At 38.2% G+C, this 14,628-nt stretch overlaps 1 protein-coding gene across 5 annotated transcripts in view; it reads left to right on the forward strand.

Moving 5' to 3' along the window:
• LOC109709147 (pentatricopeptide repeat-containing protein At2g33680) overlaps positions 1 to 11,603 on the forward strand; it is a 31,632-nt gene extending 20,029 nt beyond the window's left edge. For 2 of the 5 annotated variants that reach the window (XM_020231220.1, XM_020231213.1), the window contains exon 3: positions 10,243 to 11,603. The gene's annotated coding sequence lies outside the window, so the exon portion shown is untranslated. Of the gene's footprint in view, positions 1 to 236; positions 4,069 to 10,242 lie in introns of those variants that run through there. The other 3 variants (XM_020231221.1, XM_020231214.1, XM_020231215.1) reach the window with 2 other exon arrangements.

Consider the following 14,628-nt stretch of genomic DNA (forward strand, 5'->3'; position numbering starts at 1 on the left):
AACCTATAATTCTGATTTTAAAATAAAATTTAAACAAATTTAATCTCTACCATGAACGACCCCTCACCTCAGAAACACCTATGGCGGGGCCGGTTCGTTCGCGGTAGACAAAATGGCACGCCCGGTAGGACATGGCTTCACCCTCCATCTTTGAGACCTAATTAATAAATGCTGATAAAAGACCAAAATATATTTATATTTATGCGTGACTAATGTTTGCTGTCTTATATATGCAGAGCAATGGCATCAAACAACACCACGGTTAATGCGACTCAAATCCGCTTTCCCGCTTCTATGATGAAAATACAGACTGCCGGTGTCACCATCCAGTTCGGCACCGTCACTGAGGACATTCTGGTTACTGTCATGCCCCAGCCAGCCACTCAAATTGGTGGGGGCAAGACTTCGACGGACTCCAAGGACGAAGCTACTTTAGTTCCCAACAGCCGTGTGATTTCTCGCCTTCCATCACGTGGGAGGCGCCCAAATGTCATCATCCCAAATCCTCCGCGCAGGCCTGCCAAGGAGCGACTGGCTGTTCCCTCTGCCGCAACAAGAATTGTGATGGAGGGTCGACTCAAATTTTCTGATGGCCAGCTTGCAAGGACATTTGTCTTTAAAAGATTGGCCCTGTCAATTCTGAAACCATTGATCCGGAAGCATCAAGAAAATCAGTTTTTGATAGACTGACGACCTCTACAAGCGAAGTTGCCGAGATGGCACTTCATCCAAGATCCAAATCTTTTAAGAGAAACGCTCGACGTTCCTTAAAGAGAAGACAAGAGAGAGAAGACAAAGGAACAGAGGCATTACCGCCGACTAAGGTTGTAGTCGAACCGACAGCTCTTATGCATAACAAGTTCGCCCCACTAAAGTTTGTCAAAAAGAATTCACCCACTGCTGTCCTCCGTCCTGAAAAAGAAATGGGTCACCTACGACCTATCAATGAGACGAGCTACCCACGGCCTGTCAACAAGGTCTCGCCAAAACACAAAGAGACAACTATATCTCAACGCATCTATGAAGCCTTGAAAGAGGTTAAAAGGCGTCGCAAGGAGGAGAATACATCTGCAATTAGGGGGCGGAAGCAACCATTGATGCCGAATAAGAAAATTACTAAGCAATGGAGAGTGAAGAACTCTATCATACCATCTGATAATTAGGAGAAACAAAGAGGAAGCTCCAAAAGGTTGACTATCCATACAGTAAGGATGGTCAATCATGTAGAAGAAGATAATGATGATGGCAATCCGACGCTGAGGGAGATAGCTACGAGAGCTGCCCTCCTGCGCAAAGGGAAGAAGGCCCCTGAAACAAAAAGATGTGGTTCCTCTCAAGGGATAGGAGAATATCCCAACACGGACTTACCTCAACACCCCAATACTGACTTACCCCTTGACCTGTTTAGTGTAGAAGAGAATGAAGAGGAACCCGCTTTTCTCCCCCAGGATCCTAAAGATCTTCTAATTGATTCAATGAGAAAGAAGCTGGAGGAAAAGGACAAGGACATATCAAATCTGCATAGAAAGTTAGACGAAGTCTTGGAAATGTTCAGCAACATGCAAACGCACATGGGAGTGCAATTATGCAATCCTGAAGTTCAAGCTACACCACCGACCTTGAACTTGTCCACACCGTCAACCGAAGAAAACCGAAAAAATCAGTTGGCTACAACACCTCGCATCCAAAAAGATACTCATAATATAACCAGAGATGAAATATCAGAACTTATTGCTCTTCAACTGAAAGAGTCAATGGCAGGGTCAATACCCAAACAGAAATGAAGGGGGCACCCATACCCTATGGAATATGATGATATACTCTTTCCTTTAGGGTATGTTATTCCTAAATTCAAACAATTTAATGGGGTAGGCAACCCGGACCAACATTTGGCACATTTCAAAGCCACGTGTGGTAACACCGGGGGCAACAAAATTATTGTTGCGTCAGTTCCCTCAGAGCTTGACCGGGATAGATTTTGACTGGTATTACTCTCTCGAGGATGACTCAATTAAAACTTGGAGTGAAATGGAGAATGCTTTTCGAGCAAAATTCGCTACAGTTAGCGATAAAATCTCAATAGCAGATCTGGCAGCGACTAAAAGAAAGAAGCATGAGTCAATGCTAGACTACATAACTCGATGGCGAAATTTGAGTATAAAGTGTGATACAACCCTAGAGCAATCTCAAGCGGTAGAGTTGCTTAAAGGGAATATAGACAACTGGATGGCCCCGTTCTTTTGTATCAGCAGTTGTACTACGTTTTAGGATCTCATACCGAACGTCTCAAGACTGGAGAAAACTGATCCACAAATTTTGGCGAGTTTCTATCCTTCTAAACCTCGGAGGGAAGATGGAAAGAAAGCCGAAACCAAAACCGTCCATTCAAGAACAGCTTATGCCAACAATATAGAAAAAGGAAAAAGGCCCATTGCTTCAGTTGGGCCAACATCCAAGCCAACGTTAGGCGGTGATAACTATAAAATGACCATAGAAGAGAGAAAGAATAAAGTCTACTCCTTTAAAAGAGACAAAGTAAGAAAAATATTCAATGATGCTATTAAAAGTGGTCTATAGCTACCGGAGCCAAAGAGGCCAGAAGATGTTGGCAAAACTGATGACACAAATTATTGTCTCTATCATAGGATGGTCAATCACCCTATTGAAAATTGTTGGGTGTTTAAAGACTGGGTTGAAAAGCAATATAAAACTGGTGCTATTACTCTCTCACGTTCAGTCTTGATGGATTCACAAATGGAAGAAACCAATGTAATTAGTGCGGGGACCGAAGAAACAGTAGGGTTCGATTACTCTTTTCCCTCTGAGGTTTGGAACACTTTTCTGACTAAGAAGACTGGAAAAATGCTCAAACAGTTGAAAGAAACTCCAGGAATTACATGGCGAGGCCCGCTGAATCCAAGAGTGCAACCAATGCCACTTGAGGATCAACCTTCATCATCTTCCAAACCATACAATCCTCCTACTCTATCTAATCGGAAAGTAATCAAGAAAAAGAAGATTAAAAGGCCCGTAGATCCGGAGCCGTATGAGTCTAAGAAGACGGAGCTTGAAGAGTATATTGACTCCCTAGAAGACTACATACAGAAAAAGAGGGACGCAGTTTTAATCAAAGACTTCGTAGTCGGAGCAATGGAAGGCACGACCGTCCCAATACGAAAGATTGATGAGGGTGTGAAATTTAAAGAATATGTCGAGCCCCCTCTTCCACCCAATAAAAAAGTCTATATAAATTTGGAAAACGAATTTGAAGAGATAGAGAAGGAGATCTATGAGGAGGCGGAGGATTTCAGGCGAGAAGTATGCACAGAAGTATGCAGAGCCACCTCAGCTTATAATGTGGACAGTGAAGATGAATTCACTTCCGCGTTAGAAGACAATACTGATGATGATGCTGAAGAAGGCGATAGCAAGAAAGAATTTTGGCAAAAATTAGAAAGAAAGAAAAAAGAGGAGCAAGGTTCAATTGCATATGCACAAAGGGTTACGAACTATAGACTAGACTCGGTCAACGAGGAGCTCTTTAATATAAGAGTCGAACAAAAAGAGATAGCGAAGATGGTGATCGGGCTTGAAGCAAGGATTGAGCAGGTGTTACGGTTAATGGCCCCAACCCCTCGACGAGTTCGGCCACCACCTAGAAATAACCGTCTACAAGAGGTGATGGAGCGCATTGAAAGGATGATGACCGCGATACCAGTCAGGAGCAAGCAACAGAGGATGTATCTTCTCAGAACTGGAGAATTGTAGGAGATCAAGATCTATCAATTCGAAGGGAGAAACAACAATTGTCTTGAAAAAGTAAAAACAAATGACTATTAAGTCGTTAAGCTGAACATCCGACTGTTAAGTCGTTAAACTGAGCACCAAAACTCAAATCGACCGCCATGTCATTAAACTGAACACCAAAACTCAAATCGATCGCCATGTCGCTAAATTGAGCAACCCAATTTAAAATCGACCGCCATGTCGCAAAACTGAGCAACTCAATTTAAAATCCACCGCCATGTCGCTAAACTGAGCACCTCAACTTCAACCGACCGCCATGTCATTAAACTGAGCAACTCAATTTAAAATCGACCGCCATGTCGCTAAACTGAGAACCAAACTTAAACCGACCGCCATGTCATTAAACTGAGCATCAAAACTTCAATCGACCACCAGGTCGCTAAATTGAGTAGCTAGTCTTATAAAATTTATGTACAGTAGGGGTATGCCCCTGCTTAAGCCATGTACACGGCAAATCATATTAATAAAATTTTATTGGCTGTTTTGTCTCTTTTATTATCAGCATTTATATTTGGTCTCTTAATCGAAGGTACCTTAACACTGAAAGTGTGGGGTAATTAACAACAGATTCTTGAGTTTGTCGGAAGCCATGAACCTATAATCCTGATTTTAAAATAAAATTTAAACAAATTTAATCTCTACCATGAATGACCACTCGCCTCAGAAACACCTACGGTGGGGCTGGTTCGTTCACGGCAGACAACATAGAAATTGATTATCGCCTTCGTTTGGGAGAGTGTCTTCAGTAACTGGCTGCATGTTCGTATGGCACCGGCAGAGCTGAGGGAGCTGAGGGCACAGCTGCAGGATTTGTTGGATAAAGGCTTCATTCGCCCGAGCGTCTCGCCTTGGGGAGCACCAGTTTTGTTCGTCAAGAAGAAGGACGGATCACTTCGCCTTTGCGTGGATTATCGTGAACTTAATAAAGTCACGATCAAGAACAAGTATCCGTTGCCGAGGATCGACGACTTGTTTGATCAGCTTCAGGGATCATGTGTGTATTCCAAGATCGACTTGCAGTCGGGATACCACCAGTTGAAGATCAAGCCCGAGGATGTATCGAAGACGGCTTTTAGAACACGGTATGGACATTATGAGTTCACAGTTATGCCGTTTGGGCTTACTAATGCCCCGGCAGCTTTTATGGATCTGATGAACCGTGTTTTCAAGCCTTATCTAGACAGGTTCGTCGTGGTGTTCATCGACGACATTTTGGTCTACTCTCGGAGTGATGCAGATCACGAGGAGCATTTGAGGATTGTACTCCAAGTACTTCGGGAAAAGGAGCTTTATGCCAAGTTGAAGAAATGTGAATTTTGGCTTCGAGAGGTAGCCTTCCTTGGACACCTGATTTCTGGATCGGGTATAGCCGTGGATCTTAAAAAGATTGAAGCAATCAAGGATTGGCCGAGACCGACGAGCGTCACGGAGATACGGAGTTTCCTTGGATTGGCCGGTTACTACCGGAGATTTGTCGAGGGATTTGCTAAGCTATCTACTCCCCTCACGAGGCTCACGCATAAAGGTGTTACCATGATGATGGAAGTTACGCCCCACTTCTCATGGAAGTTATGCCCCACTTCACATGGAAGTTACGCCCCACTTCTCAACCGTTCCCGCCTAAACGCTCTTGGCCTTCAGGCGCCTTATTGCCGACTTCTGGTGTACCACGTGTCCTTATTTTTTCGGCTCATACATAGGCTAGGTCGGCGTGTTTATTTTAAATTTGGCATCAACAATGCCCCCTCAATAGTCTTTCGAATGAACATTCGGATGACTATTGGTGCCAAATCGACTGCTCAATAGCATAGCCGAGACCCAAGCTTTAGTTTCGCTGATCTTGGTTGGCTTAAAGAAAACGACTCTTTATCATCCCAGCTGCATATACATCGGCTCCATCAGACAATTCTTACTTTTACTCGATTGATTCGGCTCTTCTTGAATCGAATGTTCTTCTATCAAGAATTTTTCCTTGAAGAAAATGGCTCTTTACTAGCCATATATACCTCGGCTTCTTCAGCCGATTCTTCACTTTCACTTGATTGGCTCGGCTCTTTTTGAACCGATTGTTCTTCTAGCAAGGATTTCTCCTTGCCTTTGCTTTGATTTTTATATCGGCTCCATTGCAGCCGATCGTCCTCACTTTTCTTCTGAAATTGCTCATTTTGGGCAACTCGAATACCTAGATCAAATAGGTTAGAAAAATACTTATCTTTAAAATGGTCTTTTATCTTAAAATGTAGACCATTTAACACCATTTTGGCGAACTCTGATTCTGGCATTCTCATAAAGCACCGGGTTTTGGCTATTTTGAAACGGTTCAAATACTCTTCGACCGTTTCACCCGACATTTGTCGGTATAAAGCCAAGTCGGCGACCGATAATTGTGGCTCCGACCTATAGAATTGCTCATGAAATTTTCTTTCTAATTCGTCCCAATTTTGGACGGAATTGGCTGATAAACTTGTATACCAAGTAAAAGCCGTTTTAGTTAACGACGTGTTAAACAATCTTAATTTTAAAAATAGATCTGTCGCGGCTTCCCTGCACTGTGCCGTGAACCGTGCCACATGTTCGACCGTGTTTTCGGTCTCATCCCCAGAAAATTTATCAAACTTCGGCATTTTCCAGTTTGCCGGGTATGGATGCTCTGTGTCTATATTTGCAGGATAAGGTGATCTAAATATAAGCCGCATTGCCGGCCTTGCGCCTACTCCCAAAGTATTTCGGATGGCTTCTTCGATTTGCGCATATATTTCATTATTGTTTCCCTGCAAAGGAACTTGTACTTGTGCATTCGGTCCTTGTAATGGTCCGAAGTTTTGTACTATGGGATTTGCTCCTTGAATATTTGGAGCCTGCCCCCCAGCTCTAGCCCCTACATTTTGGGGCTGGTATGTTGCTATCGGCGGAGGTGGTGGCAATCCCTATGTAATTTCCGGCTGTTGACCGGTATTGACGACGGCCTGTCTGTAAGCCGCTTGGAATAGTGCCCCCTGGTATTGGGGCTGTCCATTTACCGGTATCGCAGGATTTTTCAATACTGGTGTCATCATAGGCCCTTATAAGCCTGTCATTGGTTACTCATTTCGAGTCAATAATTGCCTTATTCGTGCAATATTTTCATTATAGATCGTGATGGCGGCCAACACCGCATCTAGTCGAGCGGTACTTTGATGGATATTTTGATCTAAAGTTTGCAGGACTCGGCTCATCTGGCCGAGCGCCTGAGTTAGACTCGGCTCTTGATGAGCCGACTGTCCACTAGTTTCTCCTTCAACTGGCAAAACTGCTTGACATTCGCCAGCATTGTCTGAATCACTAGGTTGATCACTCCCGAAATTTCCAGGAATGGCCCTATTACGTAGATTTATGGCGTTATCATCAGCCATAATCTATATAAAAATGTAAATTTACCTTAAAAATAAGGTCCCACCGGGCGTGCCAAAAATTGTTAGTAGCCGAATCTTCCTGACCCTTTGACCCGGCCAAAGGTCCTCCTCGGGGAGGGCGTCGGGGTGAGGAACAGCTGCGGATGGTGACCCTCGAAGTTTGCGCCCTTCGACAGATCAAGCGATTCGGCTGATGAGAGATCGGATCAGCCGAGTTCGAAAACCTTTATTGTAGAATCGGTTCGGCTGGAGGTGCCGAATGTATGAACTGTGCAGGGATCAATGTCGGCAGAAGAGCCGAATGGAAGAAGTACACAGTAACTGGTCGGCTGAAAGAGTCGAATGGAAGAAGTACACAATGACTGGTCGGCTGAAAGAGCCGAATGCTTTTATATAATAATAAAAAAGAGTGTGCCCGAAGGACATACAGACTCAGAAATATAGTTTATAACAGAGTGATGCCCGTGGGACAGACAGACTTTGCAAATGTAGTCTACAACGGAGTGATGCCCGTGGGGCAGACAGACTCCAGGATTCTACTTAGCGAACTACTCCTAGGAAAGCAGTAAATGCGGAAAAGAAAAAGATTACATTTAGACTACTCCTAGAAAAGCGATAAAATGCAGAGAAAATAAGGGTGGTCTTCTCGTTCAGGATGGAGAAAGACCTCTATTGCAGGCTTTGAAATTACTATTTATAGTAACATCAACCCACATTATTGATTGGTTGGGGGAGTGGTTGTAACCATGATGATGGAAGTTACGCCCCACTTCTCATGGAAGTTATGCCCCACTTCACATGGAAGTTACGCCCCACTTCTCAACCGTTCCCGTCTAAACGCTCTTGGCCTTCAGGCGCGTTATTGCCGACTCCTGGTGTACCACGTGTCCGTATTTTTTCGGCTCATACGTGGGCTAGGTCGGCGTGTTTATTTTCAAATTTGGCATCAACACACTTGTATATTACTGTACCATTTATTAATTCTTTTAATTAATTGTGGCGGAAGTTTATAAGTGCATTTTAAATATTTTTTATATTATCATATAATTCTGTATCATACTATTGCGAATCCATATTATTTATGGATTTTGCCAAGTTTTTGGACATAAAACCCTACATAATGTGATTTATAGGTTAATTTATCTTACCATAAGTACGTTACATATAATATTTAGCATTTGGGTAAATTGAATCACTAGCTTGTGACTTTTATAAAAGTTTTATTTTGGTCCCCATACTTTTATTTCAACGTTCAAACCCCTAAACTCAATATCTTGAGTCATTTTGAGTCCCTAACATCATGTCTTGTTGGTGGAACTAACTGAAGTCATGCCTACTTACCATGGGGATCTCAAACGTATACATGTTAACATGCTAGCATGATTGTTTTCTCAATATATTGGCGGGAAAAGAGCGCATGCAATTCACATGCCTAGAACCTAATGAAGGAACAACATATAGGAACGTGCTATTCTTACAAACAATTTCTACAACAATTTACAAAATTCAAAATTTAGTGGTTAGATTTTATTCTTTGCCTTGAGAATTACAATAATCATCTCATGATTGACACCTTCTTGCCAATGAAATACGGCCACATAAGCAAGTTTCTAAAATGTTGAAGAATTTGTTTGTAAGTATAGCATTACTCCAACATATATTACCCTGCACTCTATAGTCCATTCCACCTTTGGAGGATTGGGGTTCCAAAATATATAGGGGAAAAAGAAAAGATTATCCAACGAAAATTTACAGCACAAAATTATCTATTCCTCTCCGAACTTATGAATCGCTTGAGCAGTAGAAACGTACAAGCTCCACTTAATATATGTTTTTTGTTAAACTTTACAAATTATGACTAAAACGTAATTCGATTTTCACATTTTTGTTTCACAAGTCATTTTAGGTTGATTTAGTTATTTTGCAAGGGTTTTTTGGTCCATGGCACTTGTTTTTTGTTGGTTTTCTAAGTGTTTCTCCGTTGGCTTTCTATGTTGACCACATTGCATAGTTCAGATTTTGCGGACCTCTATTGCAAAGTTTTTTGTGGTTTGTGTTCTCTTTGTTCTATCATCATTTGTTTATATAAAAAATGTGGCTTTACATTATTAAACTGTACAATAGTGAATAGGCCTCATTTGGTATTGTTGTCGTATTTTTTTTTAAAGAAGTATTCTATACAATTTGATATACCTGTGGAGGACTTTCCTCTCATTGTCATTGTTGGTTAACTTGGAATACATCCTTGTTAAGTGATGGATGATGTGGAACACAGTGAAAGTATTCATTTGTACCTTTTGTGAAAAGCAACTCGCGTTACAACGCGATAAGTCACGGATCATGGAAGTTGATTCACGTGTCCTTGGATCGTCCATGAAGGTCATCTAACTCTCCAAACTCACGGTAGATTGAGCTACAAACGAGCACGATCTCTAATCCACCTTCCAAGACCCTCTAGAAGCAATAGATTAATTGAGGATATGGTTTTTCTCTCTCACAAGATGGTTCACAAATTACTCACGAATTTACGAGTATTTTTTCTCTATTTTCTTTTTTTTTTTATAAGAGAATAGCCCGTATATTTATAAGGGATCCCAAAACTCTAATAGGTAAGTAAAAGGTCGAATCGATTATGATTGTTATCCTATTATGGCTGGAATATATCTCTAATTAGTTTTCCAATTTAAAAGCGAGATTAAGTCTAGTTCAATTAAACTACATAATAACCATCGGATCAAGCCCTATCAAGGGCGGACCCAATTCGGTTTAACCGAATGCCAACAGATGACAACTTCTTTAAGAAGCAAAAAAAGTAGTTTTTTTAGTGTTTGTTTTTTGTTGCCAAACAAACATCTTAGACCGTCTCCTCCTACACTATTTTGTGCAGAAATTCTGTTTTAAAAAAATAAAAAATCAGCAATGATAACAAATTAGTTAGCTTAGAGCTCACTCTCTCTAGACTAAATATTTACCCACTACTGCCAGTTAATAGTTGGCTTCAAAACATTGCGTAGTTTATAATTTAATTTCTTATATGTTGCAGGTCCTGATACTGCTGTTTTTTGCTTCAGTTGCATAATGCCGGGCACGTTTGTGTGTAGACAAGATAGGGCAAGAATGGAAGATAAATTACTATGACTATTGCAGGCCAAAGTCAGTTTCTCTCATAGATATTGCTGTTATGATGGAAAAATTAATATAATGGCTACATTTGGTGTGCCCCTAGTAGCAATTTTAAACGGACACAACGGAGTTAAAATGTGATAGAGATTTGCTAATGGTATTAAAATGTCTCAAACATAGGGCTATATGTATATATACCAGAGCACATAAACTTTGATAAGATAATGCAGGAAGAGGCTACTCGGCCTGTAGGTGCATACCAACAGACATTCTAATGTTGTTGTTGGTGACTATAATGATGACGAAATGTAGTTGGTATCCTGCTGCTGCAACTGTTTGCAGGGGCAATGGAAGTAATGAGGGTGTTGTTCTAACCCCCAGAAAAAGGAAGAATGACAAGGAAGGCGAACTAATGATAGCAGTAATAAGGGAAAAAGCAGAGAGGAGGATGGCATTGAGGTGGACAACAATAAGGATAGTACTGACAGCGATTACAGACAGCACAATGATGAACTGTTTGAAGGAAATATTGATGTAGGTCTAGAGAGAGATATGCACCGGCGAGAAAAACAGGCTCTATAATTTGGAGCAGATGATGTAGAGTCTTCCTGGACATCCTCTGGTGAAGTAAAAATGGCAGAAGAGAGCGCAGAGAATTCAGGACCGTGACCAATATGCAAAATCCACAATTTCATGCTGGGATGCAATTCAGCTCTTTATAAGAATTTAAAACAGTGGTAAAAGAATACAGAATCAAGCAGAGATTCCACATCAAGGTTCTAACAAATGACAAGAACAGGGGAGGAGTTATTTGCAAGAAAATTGCGGGTCGCTTATTTATGCATCTTGGGCCTAAGGATGAAAACCTAGTTCAAGTAAAGACATTTAACCGCAAACGCACTCGTTGGAAGGAGCTTAAGACCAGACCTGCAACACCCGCCTGGCCAGCAAAGAAGTACAGTCCATGTATCTGAGGCAAAACTATATATGCCAAAACTTTGGAGATGATCGACGGTTGCAAGAAGGAACAGTATGATAAGTTGTGGGATAATGCTACTGAGATAGAAAAATGAATCCTGGTTTTAGTTTTCTTATTTCCTGTGGGTGTTCCTAGAAAGGAAAAAATATGGTGGGCTGCTACTTTCGGCAGTTGGAATTGGTGTAAATGACTGCGTCTTTCGAATAGCCATATACAATAGTTGGTGCTGAATCTAGAGACACATGATCATGGTTTTTTGAGATTAATTGAATATACGGCCTTCAAATGGAGAATTTTATTTACATGGACATTCATGGTTGACAAACGACAGGCGCGTGGTTCTGAAATAACCGTCCTTTTATTTTTCAAGAATCTAGCCAATTGCAAGTGCAATGCATGTAACACAAAATAGAAGATGCACAATTAATTCATATCTAGTTCTTTATAATGAGCGAATTTAAAACTTTTATGTTAGTTCAAAATTTAAAGGTTACAGAATAAAGAATATATGATTTTTAGTTTTTATATCTACTTTCATGAGATTAAGTAGAGATAGAGTTGAATTTTTTTTATAAATAATCCTATCGATTTTTATAATTATAAAAATAATTTTTTTTAAAAAATAATTATAAAAATAGACCTCTGAATACGGTGAATGATTCACCGCATTCATAACTCCTTATTAGGAGTAGAAAAAGAATAAAAACGGTGAACCATTCACTGCTTTTACCATCGTAGAAATATAGAAAGAAGTGAGTAAAAGAAAGAAAGGATAAATGTTATGCTTTTGTATAGAATAAAGAATGGATAATATCATTTTTTCACATTGTTTATCCACAAAAAGAAACCAATACAATGTAATATACACTGTAAAACGTTATTTGATATGGTTATAAAAACTGCAAATATATCAAATTTAAATTTTCAAAGTAATTCAAAATTTTAAATTTTTATGAGGTAAATAATAATTTTAAATTATTGTAATTAATTTTGCATTTAAAATTCATAGTATAATTTTTTTTTTTTATTTCATGATTTAGGACAGACAATTTTGTTGAAAATCAAAAATTGGGAATAATTCAAAAATTAAGATTTTGTTAGTTAAATCTTTTATTAATTTAAATTTCTGCAATAGGGAGCAGATGTTTCCAAATTTTTTTATTTAGCTTGTATTTAAAGTTTCGAGAATAAAGAATGAATAATTGCAATTGTTTGAATTTAACTTCGTGAAATAAGGAATAAATAAGTAGTTGAGATATGGTCGCTGATTTGTTTACGATATTCAATATTAAGGGATAAAATAATAACCACATTTTGGAAATGCTTGAACAGTAATTTAAGGGCCTGTTTGGTTCGCTTTTTTTTTCTTCCTGAAATCGGAATCGAAATAAATAAATCCGTTTGTGGGTGTTTAGTATGTGGGAGTCCCATTTCGATTCTAATTCCCGTGGAATGGAAATTTCCCAATCACCTCTTTTTTCAATCCGGACTAGGAGGCCGGATTGAAAGTTGAATCCGAACAGAATGGATATTTATTCGGATTAAATTTATTTTTTCAACTTTTTTAATTAAAATATGAGTTAAAATTTAAAAATTAAATTTATAATTTTAAATTTTAATTTAAACTTAAATTAAAAATTAAAATTTAATCAAGTATTTCGAATCTAACTTATGAATTTGAATTTAAATTAAATTTTAATTTATATAAAGTTTTATTCAAATTTTATTTCAAACTTAAATTAAATTTATGGATTCAAATTAAAATTTAAATTATAATATTAAGTTTGAATTTGAATAAATCAAAATTTAGTTTCATATTTTGAATTATCCACTCAACTTCGAAGTTTAATTTTTTTAAAAAAATAGATTTAAAATTTTGACATTATTTCAAAATTTTGATGTAAATTTTAAATATTTAATTTTTAATTTAAATTTAAATGAATATTATAAAGACAATGTTAGTTTATTAATTTGATTACGTTTTTTATATCTACCTGAACCAAACACCGATAATGGGAATGATTTATTTCGATTCCGGTTCAGGTGATGAACCAAACAGAATTAGGTAATGAGTCATTCCGATTCCGATTCCAGCTTATTTTAATTCTGATTCCGATTCCGATTTCAACTTCGAACCAAACACGCCCTAACATTCTTTAAGTCATTTATTGAAATTTGGAATATAGTTTTTTTCTAAATTAAAAGCTTCATTACTTAAATTTTTTTATAAATTCAAAATTTAAAATTTAATGAGATAATTTTAAAATTTTTAAATAATTTAGATATTTTCTATTAGAAATTTAAAATTTAGAATAAATTAAATTTAAATTTTATTATTTAGAATATTGTATTAATTCAAAAATTATAAGTTTTAAGGAATAGAATTATATTTAATTCTAAAATTCATTGTAAGTGTAATTTTAAATTATTATAAATATTAAGTCTGTAAGTTCAAAATTTTCTAGTTCGTTTAGAATAATTCAAATTAGATTAAAGTAGAAAATGAGATCTACATATTTAAAATTTAGAATTTGATGGGAAAAATATATATATAAGATATCAAATTACCAAAATTAAGGGAGAATAAAAGAATACTAAATTGGCATTTAGTTAGAAATTAAGGGCACTTTTAAAAATGTTGGAATTAGATGGCAGCGAAAACTTACAAATTGGATAGCCAATGTATCCAAAAACCGAAATCGGATCGGGTTGCTTGTTTTACTAGCCTCCGGGATCGCCTTTGTCTTGATAGTTCTAGATCTCTCACGTATCATGTCTTTTCCCACCTTTGCGTCACAGATCAGATGCGTCTGACACGGATCGGATGCAAATCGAAGAGGGCTATCAGAATCCTCTTTTGTGGATATCCTCTTCTATATCCACACTCTAAAATTCCAGAAACATAGGTGGAAATCCTAGAGAGAAAGAAGAGATCTAAGATTCTTTTCCAATCAATCATACGAGAGAAAAGGAAGACGTATTTATAGAATAACAGAACCCCTTAATTATCCTAAATCTCACATATATTAGGATAAGGATTAAGATTAGAATATCTATTAACATTCATTAAGATATGTTTCTTAACTAATAAGAAACATACAATTTATTCTTATCCTAATCTTATTGGAATAAATCATGATTCACATCTTATGTCGATTGGGTTAAATCATAACCTGCTAATGTGGACATACCACATGGTAACAATTTCCCACTTGGCCACATTGGCTAATTCTCTCCTACTCATTCTACTCTTCATATGGGTAATGGAGTGTGCGAACTAACGAAAGAAACACATGCATGAGTGCTATATTAAGTTACCACCTAACT

This window comes from Ananas comosus, linkage group 4 (genome assembly GCF_001540865.1).
Source record: "Ananas comosus cultivar F153 linkage group 4, ASM154086v1, whole genome shotgun sequence".
In the NCBI taxonomy this organism is placed as follows: Eukaryota; Viridiplantae; Streptophyta; class Magnoliopsida; order Poales; family Bromeliaceae; genus Ananas; species Ananas comosus.